At 40.9% G+C, this 23,877-nt stretch overlaps 1 long non-coding RNA gene across 1 annotated transcript in view; it reads left to right on the forward strand.

Annotated features, from left to right (window-relative positions):
- The first annotated feature begins 8,849 nt into the window (after positions 1 to 8,849).
- LOC108520594 (uncharacterized) overlaps positions 8,850 to 23,877 on the forward strand; it is a 36,652-nt gene continuing 21,624 nt past the window's right edge. The window contains exons 1-3 of the long non-coding RNA XR_001882938.1: positions 8,850 to 8,963; positions 15,600 to 15,688; positions 17,811 to 17,930. This is a non-coding gene — a long non-coding RNA (uncharacterized LOC108520594). The remainder of the gene's footprint in view (positions 8,964 to 15,599; positions 15,689 to 17,810; positions 17,931 to 23,877) is intronic.

Genomic DNA, 23,877 nt, shown 5'->3' on the forward strand with positions numbered 1-23,877 from the left:
CAAAAACCTTATTGATTATTTCTGATTCTGTCTTAAGTGTTGGCTCCCATTTTCTTCAAGGAAGTCAACCTATCATGTAAAGTAAGCACACATTCACCAAGATTGAAAACCAAAGTTCTTCACTCTCACAAAGTGGATGTGGGTTGGCTAGACAAACACAAGCAGAGAGCTCCTCGTGATTCAGAGATGCTGCAAAGGCATTATTGCACTTGGAGAGATATTTGAACATCTTAATTCTAGAAACCCCTTTTTATTAAACTCCTCCACAAAATAAAGTCTACCATTCTAACATCAATCAGCTTTATGCCCATTTACTAAGAGTAACTATAATTGTGCCCTGCCATTATATAGACTGTTGTGAGTGACTGTACACATAATTACATAATTAGGTTAAGCATTATGACCTTCTGTTTGTCAGACTCTATGGTGAATTGTCAAGCAGTTGATAATGAATGGCTACTCTAACCATTTACTCTTAAGAGTTACATCCAAAATCTGGTGTTTGAGCCATATAATCAAAAATGTAGACTCTCTTTGTGAGGAACATGCTGATTTCCTTAAAACCACCTAATGGGTCGGTTTCAGAGGCATGAACCAAGTCCCTTAAGGAAACAAAAGAGAAGTCTGCATGGAAAGAAAAAAAATCTTTAAAATATTTTAATAAACTTTTAATTTAGAGTAATTTTAGATTGAAGGAAAAGTTACAAAGATAGCACAAAGAGTTTCTTTATAACCAGTTGTTTTATTGTCAACATCTTATAATAGCCTGATACATTTGTCAAAACTAAAAAACTGACATTGGTACGTTATTGATTTTTTTGGTTTGAGACAGAGTCTCACTCTGGTGCCCAAGCTGTAGTGCAGTGGTGCAAACTCAGCTCACTGCAACCTCTGCCTCTTGGGTTCAAGCAATTCTCCTACCTCAGCCTCCCGAGTAGCTGGGACTACAGGCACCTGCCACAACACCCCGCTACATTTTGTATTTTCAGTAGAGATGGGATTGTGCCATGTTGACCAGGCTGATCTCAAACTCCTGGCCTCAAGTGATCTGCCTTCCTCGGCCTCCCAAAGTGCTAGAATTATAAGTGTGAGGCACCGCATCTAGCCTGGTACATTATCGTTAACTAAACTCTGGACTTGACTGGATTTCACCAGCTTCGCTAATGTCCTTGTTCCAATCCAATATCCCACCCAGTGTACCATGTTGCATGTGGTTGTTATCTCTCCCCAGTCTCCTCTGGTCTGTGGCAGTTTCTCAGTCTTCTTTTGTTGATAAAAAGAGTCAAACTCTGTAAAATATTTGAAGGGATTTACTCTGAACCAAATACAAGTGACCAGTGGCCCATGACACAGCCCCAGGAGATCCTGAGAACATGCGCTTAAGGTGGTCAGGCTACAGCTTGGTTTTATACGCTTTAGGAAGACACAGAACATCAATCAATACACGTAAGATATACATTGGTTCGGTCCAGAAAGGTGAGACAACTAGAAGAAGGGGCTTCCAGGTCATAGGTGGATTCAAACATTTTCTGATTGGCAATTTATTGAAAGAGTTATTATCTAAAGGCCCGGGATCAATAGAAAGGAATGTCTTAGTTAAGACAAAGGGGTTCTGGGTTGGGCGTGGTGGCTCACACCTGTAATCCCAGCACTTTGGGGGGCCGAGGCAGGTGGATCACCTCAGGTCAGAAGTTCGAGACCAGCCTGGCCAACATAGTGAAACCCCGTATCTACTAAAAACACAAAAATTAGCCAGGCATGGTGGCAGGCACCTGTAATTCCAGCTACTCAAGAGGCTAAGGCAGGAGAATTGTTTGAACCTGGGAGGCAGAGTTTGCAGTAAGCTGTGACTGTGCCACTGCACTCCAGCCTGGGCAACAGAGCAAGACTCTGTCTCAAAACAACAAAAACAAACAAAAGACAAAGGGGTTCTGGAGACCAAGGTTTTCTCATGCAGACAAAACCTCTATATAACAGGCTTCAGATCTCTTACCAGACCTAATAAGGTGCCTGACTCTTCGTTAATTCTCTCCTGGAGCAGGGAAAAGATCTAGAAAGGAATAGGGATTCTCTATAGAATTGCAGATTTTCCCCACAATAGACAGCTTTTTGCTGGACCATTTCAAAATATGTCAAATACATATATTTTGGGATAAAATACTTTGATTTCTTTCAGGGCCTGCTATCTGTTATGTGATGCTATACTAGAGTCAGGCTGGAATTTGGTGTCTTATTGCTATGAAAACTCTCTCGTCAGTCTTAAGATCTGTTTTAATGTTAATGCTGGTCAGCTGTGCCTGAATTCCAAAGGAAGAAGGGTATAATGAGACATGTTCAACTCCCACTTCCCATCATGGCCTGAACTAGTCTTTCAGATGAATTTTGGAAGGCTCTTGGCCAAGAGGAAGGGTCCATTCAGTTGGTTAAGGGGCTTAAAATTTTACTTTTGGTTTATACCTTTTTTCCACAACCTTGATTGTATTGAGGAGTAGTGAAAAGGTAACCTGTAGAATGGCCCCCAATTGGGTTAGTCTGATTTTTTTTTTTAATTAGACGAGGATGATGGACCTTCAGAGGTCCTTTCCATTATATATCCAGGGTTATTGAGAAACACATGATGTAGCTGATGATGTCTTCACTTGGTTTATCACTTAAGTGATGCATGCCATGTTTCTGCACTGTGACGTTATTTTTGCTCTCTATACTCTGTTTCTTGGAAGGCAGTCACTATGTCTAGCCCACACTTGAGAAGAAGGAATAGAATTAAGCACTATCTCTTGGAGGGTTAGTATCTACACATATTCTTTAAATCCTTGAAGTTTGAAGGAGAATTACATTTCGTTCCATCAGTTTTTATGGGGATATCCACATTCTCCTCCATCCTATTTTTCATGATCACATGCCCATTACTTCATTTGAAACAGGACCCTGTACAACACTCAATCTGTCAGAACCTCCTGTGACCAAGTTGGGAAACGGACAATATCCTGTTGCTCCAATGACTATTTTCCATCAGCAGTGGATTCTGGTTGCCGAGAGGTGAAGGGGAAGAAACTTGGAGACAGTTCCTTGGAGGAAGAGCGCACATTCAAACGCAAATGTGTGTAGTAATTAGGTATGATGGGCTGTAATTTTCTGACTTCCTTGTGCAAAGCAAATTGCTTTTTGAGTTGAAATGTTCTCTGGCTTTCTTTCCCTTAAGTTTGGCCTTGTATGAAAGTCCTCCTTTTCAAAAAGCCAAATTTGTTTCATTTTATCTTATAACTAAATTAATGCTAATTGCACAATGACTACATTAGGCAACACTGAAGTACACCACATTGTGGAATGAAAATTCATCTGTCAACCTGAAAAGCGTAAGTAAACCTAAGAGTGTGTTCAAAGATTAACCTCTGAGAGGCTGCCTTTCAGGATTATGCTGGTTGAGACAGGGCTGCAGAACACTAGGTCTTCTGGCTGTCAACACAGGAGACACTTTAGAAATGTGGATTCCTCTTAGAATCCATGAGGATTCTCCAAACAGATCAGAAACTCAGACTTTAGTTCCTTAATATGACTATTGTCAAATACTTGAATCATCCCTACAACTTGCAAAGGAGGAAGTTTCTAATCTTTTTGGTTTTTTAAATACATCCAGGGACAAGGAACTTAGCATCTCCCAAAGCAGCAAACACTACTGTTTGAAACTCTAATCTTAAATAAGATCCCTTTTAGACCTATTTCTTTGTGATTTGCACATTTACATATTTGCCTAATCTCTATTTAAAGGGGATGATTAAATTTGTTTTAAAAATAACCCACACTGATGTATATTTTGGCATAGAAAATATCTGGGAAAGTAGATGTCAATAGTTGTTATTCCTTAATAGTAAAATGACAAATTATTTTTGCTTATTCAATTTTCAATTGTTCTAAAATGACTATAGACCTTTTCTATAATAAAAAATGATAAAAGCAGGCCAAGCACAGCAGCTCACACCTGTAATCCCAGAACTTTGGGAGATTGAGGCAGGCAGATCACCTGAGGTCAGGAGTTCGAGACCAGCCTGGCCAACATGGTGAAACCCTGTCTCTACTAAAAAATACAAATATTAGGCAGGTATGGTGGTGCATGCCTGTAGTCCCAGCTACTCAGGAGGCTGAGGCAGGAGAATCACTTGAACCCAGGAAGCAGAGGTTGCAGTGAGTTGGGATCATGCCACTGCACTCCAGCCTGGGCAACAGAGTGGGACTCCATCTTAAAAAAAAAAAAAATCCATAAAAGCAAAGAAGAACATAAAGGGAAAGGGAGAGGGAAGTAGGTAGTAGGAAATACATGAGCCCAAAATTTCTTATATCCTTGGGGCAGAAACCAGAAACACATTTATTATGCCAAGGAGATATTTCTATAGCACTTAATGTTCCTGTCTTATATTTTACTCATTTTTGCATTGAACCAAAAGACCTTTATTGAGAAACAAAAATGTGCCAAAAATTCTGCTAGTCACTAGGGATCCACAATTAGTGAGAAACAATTTGTGCCAGTGGCACAATGGTGGAGACAGACCCACAAACAGAGAAGTGCAAGCTGTTCTGCAGTGGAGGTGGTTCACAGCCACTGCATCTACCCATGCACCTTGTGCTCTTCTCCATGAGGTCAGGTCTAAGAGGGAGGGCACATCTACCATCACAATCAGTATTGATTTGCATACGTAATACAATTTTTTAGCATTTGACAAAGTGTTTCCAGGAGACACCATCTTCTCACTGACAGACAAGTATACTGCAGGTTAATGAGCATCCTGAAGACAGGCTCACTGAGTACTATGGTAACATTAGGAGTGACTTAGCTTTGCATTAAGAGCAAGGAGAGTGTTGCAAAGACAAGGCTGGGGAGAGAATGCTGGAACTTTGCCTTAAAGCCAATAGGTGTTCATCTTCAAGTAAACAAGGTAAAAGAACACTGCAACATATCTTAGGGCCACAAGTACATGCAGGGGAAAGCAAAAGATGACCTGGGAATGCAGACCTTAATGGGAGTTTAGATTTTATCCTATAGGCAATGGCAGCCTCTATATTTGAGGCTTTGTTTCTTGTGTTCAGTTTATTAAATGAAAAATGAGTACTTGAATGTGTCAGGCCTCTGAGCCCAAGCTAAGCCATGTATCCCCTGTGACTTGCAGGTATACATCCAGATGGCCTGAAGCAATTGAAGATCCACAAAAGAAGTGAAAATAGCCTTAACTAATGACCTTCCACCATTGTGATCTGTTTCTGCCCCACCCTAACTGATCAATGTACTTTTAATCTCCCCACCCTTAAGAAGGTTCTTTGTAATTTCCCCACCCTTAAGAAGGTTCATTGTAGTTCTCCCCACTCTTGAGAATGTACTTTGTGTGATCCACCCGCTGCCCGCAATACATTGCTCCTAACTCCACTGCCTATCCCAAAACCTATAAGAACTAATGATAATCCCACCACCCTTTTCTGACTCTCTTTTCAGATTCCGCCCGCCTGCACGCAGGTGAAATAAACAGCCTTGTTGCTCACACAAAGCCTGTTTGGTGGTCTCTTCACAAGGAGTGAGTGTGAGAATGAATGAATAATGTGTACATGAATGAATGGAAATCGAGTTAGTTTATAAATAGTTAACAGACATTTAGATTTGATGCTGAGAATAGATTATGGACAAATTGTTTTCTTCCATGGCTTTCTTCAGGCACCACGCAAATCCTTCTACTTTTGTCCCTTGTGGGGAGCCATCCACAGGGATAGAATTAAAAGTGATGTGTGGCAAACTATGCAGCTACTAGGACCCCACAACCAGGAGATACCTGCAGTCTGCACAGTCATACTGGACAACTTTTTGTCTACTAGTTTCCACATACAGACAAACATGCAAATACATACACACATACACACACACACACACACACACACACACACACACACAAACTACTTTTCTGAGATATGCTCTTCCATTTTTATACCACCTGGCCATTGTGGGGGCAATCATGTTTCTATAGTTTTAACCTCCCCATTAGCCCCAGTTAATGGGTCCAGGGGTAGGCAGCTCATTTAAGCTGGGCCAATCATTATCACGACTATTGAATCTGGTGTCTCTTCAGGTGCCTTGACAGTATCGTGCTGAACTCAGCAACTGTTGGCAGTATTGGAGCCAGAAGAAGCCCCTCTGTAGCAAGAAGGAAAAGTGAACTGAGGTGTGCAAAAAAAAGCAAAGACAAAAATCTGCGTGAGTCCTACCTACACTTCAGCACTGGTTCCAATTCACTCAGGAGACACAGACTCACTTTAGTGTCTGGTGAGAAACCTTCGTATCTCTGTAATAAATTCTCTTTTATATGTAAACTGGAATTGAATTATATTAGCTTTACTAAACCCAGAGTGTGGTTTAAGTTGAGTTGGTCGAAATTCAGAACTAGGCTTTAGTTACTTGCAACAAAATGAGTCCTAATCAAGCCAATAGTCTAGAGAAAGGAGCAAGCACTTTGGACCCTGTGGGTTTAAATCTTGGTATCAACACTTACTAGCTATGCATCCCTTGTGTGCCCTCTCAGAGACTCTCAGAGTATTACATAATACTCACCCACAATTTTGCTGTGGCAGCTTGAAATCATGTCTATAAAGTCCCTGGTACTCTGTCTGGTAAGTAGTAGATGTTATATAAATGGGAGTTGCTATTATTATGCTTATGCCAAGAGACCCTTTTTAGCCCAATACATGAGAAATTGACAGATTCATGGTTAATTATTAGCATAAATTTGCCTTCTAGTCCCACCTCCCCACTCCGCCCAAAAAAAGCTTTAGCTAAGTCTCCTTACCCTTGTTTGACTGCATTATAAACAGAATCCAAGAGAAGAAGAACTCCCATTTCCTGCCCCATCACCTCCCTTAATGACTGAGCCTCCAGGAAAGCATTCTTATTTATTATGAATATAACAAAAGACACTGGGTTCTAGATTTTATGAGCATATTTTAACCCCTGTACCTGCTCTCCAATGCTGTACTCAAACAGAAGTTCCTAGAGCAACCAAACAAAGGATATTTAAGATGCAACTTCTCGTTGCCTTTGTTTTTGAAGTGTAATTATGATGTTGTCATTGGTACTGATTTGCAGAGGGCCAACAGTGTACGTGGTGCTGTAGAGTTCTTGCGAAGACAGCCTTTTGTGAGCATAAACACAGGGGAGACGTGTCATGAATACAATTACTTTTGTTCTTTGAAATCCTACCTGCCAATTTGAACTTTTAATAATTTTCTTCTCATTCTCCTCTACCAGCCTTTACTCCAGAGAAAAGCAAAGGGAGAAAAACAAGATGAACTAGGGCCCTCCTAGTTCATCTCAATGAGAGTCTGCTTTTAAAGGCCTTGGCAGCACCTTTAAAAATGACACTGAGTCCACATAGGAAAAGGTGAGAGCCATCTCTTGAAAGAGAGAATTTCTGAGAAGAAACATTATATTGACATACAGGAGAATGGTAACAATGTCAGTGTAACAAGAAATTCAGAGATAGCAGTTTAATATGACAGCACAAACACTGGAATAAGGAGAGACTTTTCAAATCAAGAAGATACCAAACTAAGATCAGCAGAGCAACTCTTGACAGTTATTCTTGTGCCAGAAGCTCACCAATGGAGTTATACATAACCTTTCTCAACTACAGACTCCCACACCCATCCCAATCACCAAATCACACGTCCTGGGGTTGGATTGCATGCATGTGAATTTTTTAAAACCATGACATTCTTCTATCATCTCTAATCACATTAGGCTTAGTTGTTGTTGGTTTGTTTTTGTTTTTTCTGTGAAAACCTAGATAAAGAAAAAAAATGAAGGATTATGTGTCCCATTTGGTGATCAGGAGGGAAACTTTTGATTAAAACAAGTCAAGAAGAGTTTCAAATACCTCTTGTGCATACTTGAAGCGTTAATCATTGCACATTATACATTGTTTGATATGCACTAAAAACACATTCCGAGCCTTGGTTTCCTCATCTGTAAAATAGAGATAATTCTTACTTTGGAGGCTTTAGTGAGAATTAAATGAGATAATTGTGTAAAGTATCTAGGTCATAGAAGTTACAAAACTTGCTCAACAAAACAGTCACAGGGAAAATTGGAAATTATAGGTAGGTCAATCAGATGCCAAATAGACCTCATTTTAGGCTTTATTCCTTACATACTCAGACTTCTTCTGAAAAACAAATTCTCAAATAATGAGAAATAAAAGAAAACAAAGCCAGTCAGGAGAGCAGAGACTGCTGGTTTCTCCCCTTTTTCCTTAGTAACAGACCAATTTTAGTGGGGATTCCCAGCAGCCATCCCAGAGCCCGGGGTGTTCTTAAGGCAGGTAATCATTGCATCACATTGGCTGGAGGGAAACCAGAGCCATGAGTGTGGAGCCCCAGAACACTCACCTCCAGATTTCTTTAAATAAAGAAATAGAATTCCTTTATTCTTAAATAAAGGAATAAAATAGTGATTTTAGTTCCCATCATCCATAGCCAAATCTAATTCTAATCAATACAATCACACAGGAAAACTCTTCAACAAGACTTTGATGATGACCATTGATAGACCACTAAGCAACTAGCCTAAGTAACATGAAAACATGTTAAAAAAAAAAAAGTGTTTCTGAGGCCAGATGAAGAAAGATGCTTGGCTGTCAAATGTATTAGGGTTGTCTTGAGAATCAGAACCAGAGAGAGAGATTTATTGTGATAATTGGCTCATGTAATTATGGAGGTTGAGAAGTCCCATGACCTGTCATCTGCAACCTGGAGAAGCTAATATAATTCAGTCTAAGTCCGAAGTTCTAAGAACCAGGGAAACTGACTGTGTAACTCCTAGTTGAGTGTGAAGACCTAAGATATCGGGGGTAGGGGTTGCTCTGCTTGTGTAAGTCCCAGAATGTGAAGGCCAGAGAACCAGGAGCTATAATGTCCCAGCTCAGGAAGAGAGAGTAAGTTCATCATTCCTCTGTCTTTGTATTGTATTCGGGCCCACAACAGATTAGACTATGCCCATTCACATTGATGAAAGTGGATCTTCTCTACTCAGCCTACTGAACCAAATGCTCATCTCTTCTGGAAACACCCCCCTAGAAATAATGTTTTACCAGCTACCTGGACATCCCTTAGCCCACTCAGGTTGACACATGAATTAGCCATCACATCAACAAAGTAATTGGAAAAAACAAATAATCCTTCGGCTTTAGCACTAGAGAGAACTAAGATTCAAACCCAGTTCTAATACTTAACTGGCTGCGTAATCCTAAGCAAGTTATTTTAATCTTTCTGAGCCTAACATTTTTGTTCTTGATTGGTTGGTTGGTTGTGTTTTGCTTTAGCTGAAATTGCCTAGAGCAATACTCACAAAACAGAGCTGAAATGAAGTTTAAATTAAATGAGAGAACAAATGCAAATAACATAGCACAATGGCACTCAATACCTTCTAGGTTCCCTGCCTATTTTAGTGATATGGTCAATTTTATTATTGTTCCCAACTGTTTACTATCCTTCCTATAAAAGAATTTTAGTTGGAAAAGTGACATGATCTGACTTAAATACCAACCTCGTGTATTTGGATGACATGACAGAAATCTTCTGAGAGAGAAATGAGTCCTACTAATAACAGGAGAGTAGGTATAAAGCAGAGCTGTCCCAGAAGGCTGAAATGCTTGGTCATCCTGGATAGATGAGTCTGGAGTTTCATGGAAAAGTCAGGACCAGAGATATAGCTGGGGCATCATTGCCCTTGACATACACACGGTATGAGACTGGGGAAGACGCCCTAGGAAAGTACACAGGGAAGAGAGGAAAGAGAACCTGAGAGATAGCCTTGAGCTTTCCAGTGTTGGCAAGTTGACAGAAAATGAGGCGCCAAGGAGAAAACTGAAGAGGAGCAGTAGTCCTCACCCCAGAGCACCAGACGTTGGAAGGTGACTAAGTGGTATCTGGGAGTAAGTATAAATAATTCTGAGCATTTCACTACCTCTGGCCTTCACAAAAATCACAATATTATCATTCAAAGGTCCTTCATTTCAAACAACAGTGATCACAATGATATTTCTGATACGTTCTTCTTCTAAGTTACAGAGAACAGAGAATTTTTTTTTCTTAAGAAAAAGAAAGAAAGAAATAGCCAATAAAGTACAGATTTGGCAGGAAACGCACATCGTGCTATGTTTATACTCTAGCACAACCTAGTGGTACTGTTTTTTAACAGGCAGGTCTAGACTAGAATAAAGTGGATGTTACTGTTAAAATTTCATCTTCACAGTCACAATCCACCTCTGTGACTTTATGTTACTCCCCTGGATCATGGGATTAGAAGCAAGATGGATGTCACAATGCTACCTAGACGGCTCAAACATCCTTCAAGAGGGATATTTTTAGGAAAACAAAGTGTCTGATTGTGTCATTTTGAGATCCCAGTATCTATTTTTTAGCTGTCAAGATATTACCTCAGGTCTTCCTCACTTGAGGTACCACGCAGTGTTTATCCATAACCCAATGGTGAACAGTTAGCGCCACTAGCAGCCACAATTTTTTCAACCCTTTTCACATGAGAGCATATCACGAAGTTCAATAAAGACATTCTGACAAAAGAGTCAAATTCACTGACAGCTCGGGCTACTCTGACAATGAATCTCATCAGAACGAGGCTCCAAGTGAATTCACTGAGAAACAGACTTGTAGGGTTGGACCTCAGCATCTCATGAGGGAATACGAATTGGCATGCATATAAAAGTTCTGAAGTGGGTAAGCGTGGTGTGCATTGTCATTTGCACCAACCTCAGCTAGCATACAGTTGTGTTATTGGCCACATTCTACTATGTGGAACCCTTAAGCCAGCAAGGTCTACAACTTCAACGGGATTCATATGCATGGAATTGTGACATCAGTGAAAAAACACCCTTCCTGGAATCTCCCAAACTTTTTGTTTTAGAGGTTAAAATCTTGGAAAGGGACTCCCATCATGGAAGTACGATATCTACATCATATTGATGTTGAGTCAGCATTTGGGACATAAGGAGCTAAGTTCCTATTGTTTTTCACAAATGCAGGGCTCTAGGAGTCCCACTAGATCTACAACAGAGAGTGTCTTCTGCAGACAGGCACACACAAGCAGACCAGAGTAGATGACACAGGCCACCTCCCATAAGTTCAGCTGGAAGTGAAACCTCTGAGTTCTTCCTTCTGGACCCCTTGCCAAGGCAGAGTGCAGACTCACCTCCCCCAAGGGTCCAAGGCTGAAGACACAGAGCCACTATCAAATAGCCAGTTGCAGGTTTTAAATATAACATCATCTTAATATTTCAAATGGGAAAATGGCAAACATGTTATATATAAAGAGTCCCTTAATTGGATTGTTCAATAAGCCTAGAAACAGCTATTGGATTCCCATTTCAGACAGGTTGATAAATAATTTCTATTTGTTAAGCCTCAGTTATTAACAAATATAGTCCTTGAAATGTCACTGGTAACTCACATATTTTATTTCAAGTGTAGTTAATGACTTATGTGTAGAATGCTCTTAATTGTTTTTTAGCTCCACAGTAATTCCCAGTATTTTCAAAGAACCAATAAAACACATAGCATCTTATAAACAAATATTACCAATCTTTCCTTTGGGGCATAGAGAATAAGCACTGTAAAGTTGGGTCGTTTTTCTTAGACTACCTAGCAAGTTTGAGGAAGGGCTAGAAAGCTCAAACTTGCCTAGTAGTAAAATGGTACTATTGGGAAGTGGCATTCCCTATTTGTTCACTTCACATAGTGAGCACCTGTGATGAACAAGCGACTGTGTTAGGTGTGGCACGGCATTATAGAGTAAAGAAGAAACTTTCCTTGCCTTTTAGGAGCTTAAAACCTAGGATGGGGCATGATAATGCAGGTACTCAAATAGCTCAAATGAAAGGCAAGTGAAAGAGGTGAAAGGTAGGCCAGGTGCAGTGGCTCACACCTGTAATCCCAGCACTTTGGGAGGCCAAGGCACATGGACTACCTGAAGTCAGGAGTTCGAGACCAGCCTGGCCAACATGGTGAAACTCCATCTCTACTAAAAATACAAAAGAGCCAGGCGTGGTGGTGGGCACCTGTAATCCTAGCTACTTGGGAAGCTGAGGCAGGAGAATTGCTTGAACCCAGGAGGCAGAGGTTGCAGCGAGCCAAGATCATGCCACTGGACTCCAGCCTGGGCAACAGAGTAAGACTCAGTCTCAAAAAATGAAAATTTAAAAATTTAAAAAATAAAAAAATAAAAAAATAAAACAGAAAGAAAAGAAAAGAAAAAGAAAAGAAAAAATAAAGAGGTGAAAGGTACTGAACAGAAACTAAGAAGGCTGAGAGCCAACTCTGAGGTAACAGCTGGGAACTGAAGCAGAAAAGCTAAAATCCACCCCAGTCCCTTTGCTGATAGACTCACCATTTACTAACAGAGACACCATTCCTCCTTTTAGATCGTTTCTTCATTTTTCCAGTGGGAGGCATGTTTTTGAAGAGTGAGAACAAAAGATAATGTTTGTAAAAATCTGACCCTAGTGTTTTAAGGGGAATTTTCCTAAAGTAAAACTTTCCCTTACCTAAAAGAAATAACAGGCAATTTACAAAAGTAGAAATTCAAATAGATAATGGGCTTATTTTTTAAAAAACTCAATTACATTAGTAATCAAAGAAATGCAAATTAAAATGAATTACCATCTTTCTCCTCTCAAATGGGGAGAGATTTAAAAGCCTGATAAAGTCCAGCCCTGGTGAGGGTGAGAAGAAATAGGCATTCTCGTACACTGCTGAAGAGAGTGTAAATTGCTACAACTTTCCTGGATGGGTAATTTAGAAATACTTAATCAAAAGCCTTTAAAATGTACAGACCCTTTGACCCAACAATTTTACTGCAATTATTCCCAAGGGATAGAGACAAACATCTATTTGCGAAGATCCTCATCACTTCATCACTGTTGCTAATCGTGAAAAATTGAAAACACTGTAAATGCCTAACATTAAACAAATTGCCACAATACAATGGAATAATGTTCAATCATTGATAATAATGTTGTTGTAGGACATTTTTATTAATGTGAGAAGATATTCATGTTATAGTGTTAAATATACAAAAATGTATGTGTAGCATGTCCTTTTTTGTTTAAACATGCATATATATGGATAAATGCAAAGAACAAGATGTGGAATGACAAATGCCCATACGTCGTTATCAGCCTTTCTATCAGTACAGAACTCCCCAGCCTTTTTGACACCAGGGACTAGTTTTGTGGAAGACAATTTTTTCACTGACAGGGTGGGTGTGGAGTGGTAGTTTTGAGTAGATTCAAGCACATTACATTTATTGTGTACTTTATTTTCTATTATTATTACATTATAATATATAATGAAATAATTATACAACTCACCATAATGTAGAATCAGTGGGAACCCTGAGCTTGTTTTCCTGCAACTAGACAGTTCCATCTGGGGGTGTTGGGGAACAATGACAGATCATCAGGCATTAGATTCTCATAAGGAGAGAGCAACCTAAATCCCTCACAGGCGCAGTTCACGACAGGGCTCGTGCTCCTATGAGAATCTAATGCCACTGCTAATCTGACAGGAGGCAGAGCTCAGGTGGTAATGTGAGAGATGGGGAGTGGCTGTAAATACAGATGAAGCTCTGCTTACTTGCCTACTGCTCATACAGGGTTGGAGACCCCTGTATCAGTGGACAGTCTCTATTTGCCAGCAGTTCCATATTAACAAGTAAGTGGGTGCCTTTTGATATTACACAAATGTTTTCCCAACTTGATCTCCCAGGAACTTCTACTGGGTCTTCAAAATGTAATTCAAATGTCATTTCTTTTCTGAGTACCTCTATCCCACTCATACCAAAGGTAGCAGGCCAAGGGAAATAGCCACGAGGTTTCAACTTCAACAACAGTTGTTCCTTGCCTGTGTGTCAGCCTCTGTGCTTGGAAAGGCAAAAGCTTTCCCCATCTCTACCTTGACACCCAAATTCCAAAATAGATACAAATATTCAGAAAAAGGAATTTCCTCTCTGGTCACTCTTCTAGCAGCTGAATTTATTCTACATAACACACACACACACACTAGAATCTTGGCTATTCCCAGGACTTCCTTGAAGCAGCATTCAAAGTACATACTGCCCAAGCAGGACTAGTCACTACCCACCTTTCTCCCATTTCCAGTCCATCCATCAAAGGAGAGGAATCAAAGGCCAAGAGGTAAAGAGAGAAGGTCATGGAATCCTCCCAAACTTACAGTCTGACTTCTAGGGACCTCAAAAACAGGAGATGCTCAGGACCAACCAGGGAATTGGCCTGAGCCCAGCTGCCTCCAGGCAATTCTCCTCCCGCCCTAGATGGCTTTCAAAAGAGAAATGCCTGGGTAAGTCATTCAGACAGCTCAGTTCTCTACTCATGCCTCACCCCTGGGAGAATAAAAGATAGACCTGTCACATTGGTCATTGTAGCAATACTGGGTGGTACAGAGCTTTCATAGCTTGGCTGTATTGGGAAAACTCGGGATTTGTTTGCTAAACAAACCTCTGTCGGAGGAGAAAGTGGGAGGAGAAAGTGGGAGAAGGGATGGTCCTTAATGCAGGAATAACTATTTCCTCTTGCTCTTCCCCATCTGCCTTGACGCTGCTAGGCTTGTTCAGAAAGTGTTCACAGAATCACACATCGTTGTGGGTATCAGGAACATTACACATCCCCTAATTTGAACTTCTCACTTTAAAGATGGGAAATCCAGGTCCATAAAAAATAAAATGATTAACCTTAGGTCACACAGCTAGTTCTTGAGCAAACTGGTGGCCCAGTTCTACTAGAGTTGGCCCTTGGATAGCATGGGTTTGAACTGTGCAGGTCCACTTATACATGGATTTTCTTCCCCCTCTGCCACCACTGAGACAGCAAGACTAACCCCTCCTCTTCCTTCTCCTTATCAACCTACTTAAAGTAAAGATGAGGATGAAGACCTTTAAGATGATCCACTCCCACTTAATAAATATATTTTTCTTTCTTATAATTTTTAATAACACTTTGTTTTCTCTAGCTTACTTGGTTGTAAGAATACACTATACAATACATATAACATACAAAATATGTGTTACTCCACTGTTTACATTATCAGTAAGGCTTCCAGTCAACAATAGGCTATTAGAATTTAAGTTTGGGGGAGTCAAAACTTATACATGGACTTTCTACTGCATGGGGGTCAGTACCCCTAACCTCCAATGTTGTTTAAGGGTCAACTGTAATTTTCTCCTCAGTGCTATTTGTCACTATCAGAAGTAGAGTTACCATAAATCTTATGCAGCTAAAGCTTTGGAGTCCCTCACTTGCATGGGATTCTTTCAATACCTGATGGAGTCCCAGTCATGTGTTTACATAGGCATATGATTTTGTACCACTAGCAGGAGGAAGGTGTTTTAGCCACAATTAAGATTCCTGTGTGGGTGGTATTGGAGTTGAGTTGAGGATCTATTTAGCTTGGGTTTAATGAAATTTATTTGTATGATTTGCAGGAACTTTTGTGGATAACTAAGTTACTGCTGGCCATCTGATTGCAGCAATGGCTTCTAGGAGCATCATGACCTGTGCAGACTCACCAGCATCATAACACGAAGGTCCCGTGGTCATGAGCACATTGCCTTCAGCGTCTAGCACTGGATGTGAGCCATAGAGGAGAAATGCAGCATGCAATGGACAGAGCTGGAATCTGCTTTATAAAATGCTCTTTCAAAACTCACAGCTCTTAAAAGAAGCTTGATAGAAGTTTTCTCAAATTTGACAATAATCCCAAATGTTTACTTGATATTACCCCAAAAAAAAACAAATTGTGGAGCTGAAAGAAATTTTTCTTTGTCAGTAGCAAAAAACAAATTTTGATCAACCATGCTACAGAAGAGGTTGAATTATCCTTATTTTCTCTACAGAAAATGGTATTATATAAAATGTCATATGAATAGAGCAATCAAAGAAAATTCAGCCAAAAAAGATATGAGAAAAAAGGATTATAAAGCAATGCCAGGAAGTCAATTTAAAATACATTATTTTCTGATTTTGTGAAGCTTTGGTATTTGTCAGCTTTTAAAATCATTGCTTTGTAAAAGTTTCTTATTCTAGATAAATGTCCTTATTCATACTTAATTTTGTATTTGTAGTTTTCTATTATTCTCCTTAAGGAGAGATCCAAAGTTGTATAAGCTTCAGGCCCCCCAGAACCTAGGTCTACCCCTGATTATTATTATTACAGTACTGTATTTTACATTAATAGTAATATTTAATGAGTACCTGCTAGGTATACCAAGGAGTTGTAGTAGATTGCCTGAAAGTATGAAATGAACTCCTTTCATTTTAATACTTTCAGGCAACCAATATCCATTCTACAACCAGAGATGTTTAATCAAAAAAGAGAAGGACCTTAAATATGATAGATACTCTCACTTCAACATGCTCCCCTTCCTTGATTTTGTTCGTGTGTTTGTTTGTTTGTTTGAGATGGAGTCTCGCTCTGTTGCCAGGCTGGAGTGCAGTGGTGCAATCTCGGCTCACTGCAACCTCCACCTCCCATGTTCAAGAGATTCTCCTGCCACAGTCTCCCGAGTAGCTGGGACTACAGGTGTGCGCTGCCATGCCTGGCTAATTTTTGTATTTTTAGTAGAGACAGGCTTTCACTATGTTGGCCAGGATGGCTTCAATCTCTTGACCTCATGATCTGCCCATCTCGGCCTCCCAAAGTGCTGGGATTGTAAGCATGAACCACTGCACCTGGCCATGCTCCCCCCTCCTTCTTAGCTATAGATCTCGGAGCATTCTCCAATCATCTCTCTTGACCTCAATTTATTTGCATTTTACAAGAAGAGAAACTGAAGCACCTAAATGTATCCACTTGAAAGTAATAGTTAGCTTCTGAGCCCCTGACTTCCTAGGTTAAGAATGCACCAATGTCCTGGGACTACAGGAAGTATTTGTAGGGTGCACTCTAATTGCCTATATTCTGGCATACTGAATTATTCCTCAATGATTAGTCTAGCCTATATCTTTATGTCTTTAAGCTGTAAAGCTATATCTACCTATGTATCTATTTATATAAATATTTTGAAGAGAAATTTCCCATGCCCTTAAACAGAAGACACTCAAAATCATCTCACCTTTCTCAGTGAGAATGAATGTTTATTGCTATAAAAATTACTATTATGTTCAACCTGATCTGTGTGAAGTATGTAAACTTAAATCTCTGCTCAAGAGAACTGCCATTCCTTGCTTTTGTCAAAGAAGCATCTTTAGTATCTTCCCCTTATTTTAATTTGCTGGTTGCAGCGAGATAATTGGCTTGTAACTTAGATCAAAAGGTTTAATTGTATGTAAAATAGGGTTGTAAGGCAGCCCTGATTATGGTAGCATGAGGCTCTCCTCAAATGGTGTACAGATTTTATAGCATGATATCCATCTGGACTCTCCCTATGCATGAATTGGTTGTTGTCTTGGTTCTTACTCTATTTTAAGAGAGCTGATCTTCCTATAAAAAATGAGGTACTACTATGCAAGATACAAATTAGAACCCATATGGATGCACCAGGCTTTGAGAAACTCTCTGAGAGGGTAAAATAGCAGCCAGTCTGTTCCTAGAGATCCCTGTTTTCCAATCCATGAACCTCTTGAATCATGTTTGGCATTCTTCCTCCTCCCATTTCTCTCCTCACTGAGCCCTACCCAACAACAGAAAAACCCAGAACACTGTTAAATGTCAGTACAATTGTTTATCCTCCCACCCCCACTGAGGGATTCTAGATGGTGAATTGCACTCTAAAGAGCTTCCTAAACTTATAAGAAAGTGATTCTGAAAAGCTCAACATTTTGGTAGAACGGAGAGATTTGACGTTGCTTCTGCTCCAAGAGCAAAAGAGTTGGGTGAGTATTCTTCAAGCACCTGGGACATGCCAAGACGGTGCGAGCACATTCACAAACTCTATCTCCTTTCATCTTCACAACAGGCAGGTATCATTTTCCTCATTTTATAGATGAGGACACTAAGGTTTAAAGAAGCTAGATAACTTGCCTAAGAGCACATAGTTTATATGCAGTAGAACTAGGATTGCAACTCAGTTCTCTCCAAAGCTAAAGTCACTTTCTGGCAACTACATATGAAAATTAAGTTCTAAAATCTTTAGCCATGCTGCAGAAGAAATAAGAACAGAACAGAAACCATGGAGGATCACAGTTGTTTGTGAAATTCTCCTGTTTCACATTGTCCTGCGGTCGCCCACGAACTTGTAAACCGCAGGATTCCCTATTCGTCTTTCATGGATCTTGGTGTGCATACATCAGCTTGCTGGATGATTTTGTGCCCTGAATGTTTCCCACGGTATATTCTGTTTTTGATTTACTCTAATTAGTCTCCTTCTCCCTTTTGTGAATTATAATACTCTTCTCCTCCAGGCATGTGTCACTCATATAGTTCAACAATCCCTCCAGCCTCAGGAATACATCAAAGCAAATAACACTGATCACTGCCAGTTGGTTCTCAGGGCTCCACAGCACACTGCCAGCAGGAAGTTAGGAGATGGCTCTGGAGAGAAAATGTTTGTCCTGAGATCCACTAGCCTGATCCTTCTATGAGCAACTCCAAGAACTAGCAAGTACAGCATCTCTGTCTCTATCCCTCTTAGAGAAATTATTATCTAGACAAAATTACACTGTGCTATCTGGTATTGTGCCATTTTAAATTTCAGCCTAGGCCGGGCGCGGTGGCTCAAGCCTGTAATCCCAGCACTTTGGGAGGCCGAGATGGGCGGATCACGAGGTCAGGAAATCGAGACCATCCTGGCTAACATGGTGAAACCCCGTCTCTACTAAAAAATACAAAAAAAAAACTAGCTGGGCGAGGCGGCGGGCGCCTGTAGTCCCAGCTACTTGGGAGGCTGAGGCAGGAGAATGGCGTAAACCCGGGAGGCGGAGCTTGCAGTGAGCTGAGATCCGGCCACTGCACTCCAGCCTGGGCGACAGAGCGAGACTCCGTCTCAAAAAATAAATAAATAAATAAATAAATAAAATAAATAAATAAATAAATTTCAGCCTAGATCAGTAAAATGGATAAACGACTGATTGAATGGAATGGGGTTCTCAACTTTGGCACTGTTGACATTTTGGACTGTATAATTTTGGGTTGGAGATGAAGGACATGTTCTGTCCATTGTAAGACATTTAGCAGAGTAGGACGCTAAGTGTTGCAAGATGTTTAGCCAGTAGCATCCCTTGCCATTATGACAACCAAAATTGTCTCTAGACTTTGCCAAACATCCCCTAGGGGAAAAAATGCCCTAGGGCAGCCACTGGAATTGAGTGAAAAGAACATGTATTATCTGAAAATCAGATGGAGGTTTCCTCCCATTAGGACTCAAGGTAGGTCTAAAGATCTTCTGCATTATGTCAACCCTGCTTCTTCATGCACCCCCAGAATATCATGCATGAATATTGCTTTGATCATAGGTACAGTGGGTACATCCAAATGCATTTTGTTCTAGGTAATGGGGAATTTAGCTTTCCTCAAAGCAATTCTATGGATCACATCTAACAAAGACCAAGCACATGTAATGTAAGCACATTTACTACCCTGTTACCTGTATATCCAAGCACTTGACAAATACAACAGCATACTAAGTTATATCATACCAGAGAGGTCGCCCACACATCAGATGGAACACACATTTGCTTGCACATTATTAGTCATAAAAATTTTGTCCCTGTGCCATTTGCAGAATTAAATAACCACATGGGAGCAAAACATTTAGAAGCAAAGAGAAAAGTGATTTTTCAGATGTGATTGGAAGAAACGAATGGCTGAGTTATCAGGTCTTTCTAGCAATACTAGTGTAATTCCAGATATTCCATGTAACTTGTAAGGCACACCAAATTAAACAGCACGTGTAAAACTAACTCACTTTCACAGACCTTGTTAAATTGGCCACAAAGTCTGTACACCAAGAAAAGATTCAAAGAGTTACAAAAAGAACTGTGATTGGGTTGGGCTAGAATAGAATAGAAGACAATTATTTGTGTAATCAAACCTGGACTTTGTAAATGAGGGATCGATTAACCACATAGAGGTTGTATTCAAAGATGTTTGTCCCTGCCCTATGACCTGGAAAATAGAAAAAGGGCTGAGTAAAGGCCTCTCTTTCCTGCTGCTCTCCTCTTCTTTCCCCTCACCTTCTTCCTTCTCTGTTATTAAGCTGATGGTTGTCATCTTATCACTATCTATTTATTGATATCAACTGGTTTTATGCTAGAGGCCAAGAGGCCTCATGGTCCGAATTCCTTGGGAATATTCAGAACGCAGATCTAACTAAATTAGTGATGGTGGCCCTGCTAACATGAGTTTGTGTCTTTACTAGTCCCAGGTTAGGTAATTTGTATATGTCTTTCTAATTTATTTATTAGTACTGATATAAATTAATACTTACATAGAATTCAGTCATCCTCTGGTTACCTAGCTTAGGTGACTTCAGCAAGAGATGTCCAAAGTCTCAACATTGGGCGACTGAAGAACAGAAAAACTGGGATGAAATATCTGTCGACATAGCTCAACAAGGAATCAGGAACAGAGAGTCTTCAAGATGGCTGACTAGAGGCATCTGGTACTTGCCTCCTCCACAAAGAAGAACCAAAATAGCAAGTATATTATTACACTTTGAATAGATCATCTAAGAAAGAACACTGGAATTCAACCAAGAAGTGGCAACAAATACCTAAGGCAAGGAAGGAGAGGGAAGTCAGTCAGCTTTCTCGGCCAGGATCAGCTGGGATCCTGGAGAGGCTCCCCAATGCAGGGAAGGATAGGTAAGGGGCTCCCTGTGGTCCACATTCTCACCATGGACTCATGCAACCCTACCCATAGGAAAGCCCTTTGACCATTGTGGGCCCTGAAACTAACGTAGGTAGCTACCTGGAGACGGTACAATGGTATTACTCCAGAGAGGGAGCTCACACTGGGTCCCACAACCACCCCCACAAGTCCTAAGAAGCTACAGGAAGGTGCTATTTTGAGAGCCCAGCCCTCACCAGACTGCATTGTGCTATAAGGTCCAACAGCCCCTGTATCTCCACATTCCTGGAGCCCCACTGGCATCCCTAAACTTTAGCCATCACCACTGCTGGCTGCTGCCTCCAGGCCAAAAGCGCGAGCCTTGGCAACAAGCCTGCCACTCCCAGTGGAACCTCTGTGCGTTTTCATGTCCCCTGAGAGAAGACTCCCACACGCACAGCCACTGCCACTATTGGCTGCTGCACCCAGGGCCAAAGCACAAGCCACTGGCAGCAACCCTGCCACCTCAGCAGCAGAGCCACTGTGCACTTACAAGTGACCTGAGGACAGGCTACCTTACCTGCAGCCATCAACTGGGGTGAAAGCATATACTCCCCAGCTGCCTGTCTATGACTGCTGCCACTAAAAGCAACCCACCCAAGAGCAGGGCCATGACAGCCACTGCTGTCCTCATGCAAACATTCCACTTGGGCCCTAGAGATCACCCCACCCCTGCCTACCATAGCCAGCACCTGTATGCACTACCAGAGGGCCAGAGGACACACCTACCTGACCCATCTTTATCCTTCCCAATACCAAAATGTATTATCTGAGAGCCTTGAGTTCACCCTGTCCCATTTACCACCATTGGCATCTGAGCACTCCTCTCACGGGATTGAGGACAGGCCCACTCAATCTGCAGCTACCAGCATAGCAGGCACCCACCTGCGTGCACCACCTGTGTGCCTCAAGACTGGCCCTCCTCACCCATCACAGCTGCTACCAATACCAGCACAGGCCACTTGGGAGCTAGAGGGTTGTCCTGCTATGGCTACTGCTATTACTCGTGCCCTGCCCACTGCCCAGGGTCCTAAGGACCCACCCACCCACCTGGCCCACTGCCACTGTTGCTGGCACTCGAGCAAGTCAGCAAGCCACCTGGCGACCCAAGAACCAAATTGCCTAGAACAGCTAACACCAATGCAATCATATGCCACCCTGAGGACCAAGGAAATGCATGCTCAGCCTGCAACTGCCTTCACTTGGGCCTGAGGATTGGACTGTCTGGTGTTTTTGTTCCCAGCAAAACTTCACCACAGCCTCCACTAACAACTGCAACCAAAGTCACTGAGAAAATCACAGACACCACTAACACCATTTACAGGTGAAGAAATTACATGGAGACTACTACTGCACACACCCAGAAGTAAAACCAACGTGTCCTAGCTAACTAACACCACTGATACATCTTCAGGAAAAAGCTCTCGCCTACAAAAGCAAATCCAAAAAAAATGGGAGAAGTGACTGTTTTATCAGATGCGCAGATATCAACATAAGGACAAAAGAAACATGAAAAAGCAAGGAAACACGACACCTCCAAAAAAAGTAATAATTCTCTAGCAACAGATTATAGTAAAAAGGAAATTTACAAAATCCCGGGAAAAGAATTCAACATATTGATATTAAAGAAGCTCAGTGATTTTCAAATGTACAATTAAATTAATTTTACTATAATCACCCTGTTATGCTAAAGAACACAGATGAACAATATAAATATATCACAAAAACAATTCAGAATATGAATGACAAATTTACCAAACAGATAGATATAGGTAAAGAGAACCAAACAGAAATCCTGGAAATGAATAATTTATTAAATGAAATAAAAAATACTTCAACAATAGACAGCTAGAACAGAAGAAACAATTTCAGAGCTTGAAAACAGGTCTTTGGGAAAAAAACCAGTAAGATAAAAATGAAGAAAAAAGAATGAACAAACCCTACATGACATATGAGTCACCTTAAGGTGGCCAATTATTTAAATATTCAGTGTCCCAGAAGACAACAGTAAGACAATAGAATAATAGAAGGCAATAGAAAAATAGAAAACCGGCCGGGCACGGTGGCTCAAGCCTGTAATCCCAGCACTTTGGGAGGCCGAGGCGGGCGGATCACGAGGTCAGGAGATCGAGACCATCCTGGCTAACATGGTGAAACCCCATCTCTACTAAAAAAAAATACAAAAAACTAGCCGGGCGAGGTGGCGGGCGCCTGTAGTCCCAGCTACTCGGGAGGCTGAGGCAGGAGAATGGCGTGAACCCAGGAGGCAGAGCTTGCAGTGAGCTGAGATCTGGCCAGTACACTCCAGCTTGGGTGACAGAGCGAGACTCCGTCTCAAAAAAAAGAAAAATAGAAAACCTATTTAACAAAATAGTGGCTGAAAAATCCCTAACTCTAGTAAGAGTTGTAGACATCCAGATAGAGAAAGCTTACAGATCCCCAAATAGACACAATTCAAAAACATCTCCACAGCACATTATAGTCAAACTGTCAAAAGTCAAAAGCAAAAAGAGAATTCTAAAAACACCAAGAGAAAAGTGTCTAGTCACTTATGAGGGAACCTCTATTAGACTAACAGGGAATTTCTCAATAGAAACCTTATAGGCCAGGAGAAAATTAGATGATATATTAAAAGTGCTGGTGGGGTGGGAATATTATGCAAGAATACTATACACAGCAAAGTTATCCTCATAAATGAAGGAGAAATAAAGTATTTTCAAGACAAGCAAAAGCTGAGAAAAGATATCACCACTAGACTGTATCTGCAAGAAATGCTTAAGGGAGTCCTACAACTGGAAATGAAAGAACAATATCTACCATCATGAAAACATGTGAAAGTATAAAACTCACTGGTAGAGTAAACACACAAATAAAGAAGAGAAAGGAGACCTGGTATGGTGACTCATGCCTGTAATCCTAGCAATTCGGGAGGCTGAGGTAAGCGGGTCACTTGAGGTCAGGAGTTTGAGATCAGCCTGGCCAAAGTGGCAAAAC

The sequence above is a fragment of the Rhinopithecus bieti genome, unplaced genomic scaffold (assembly GCF_001698545.2).
Source record: "Rhinopithecus bieti isolate Rb0 unplaced genomic scaffold, ASM169854v2 scaffold_52883, whole genome shotgun sequence".
NCBI lineage: Eukaryota > Metazoa > Chordata > Mammalia > Primates > Cercopithecidae > Rhinopithecus > Rhinopithecus bieti.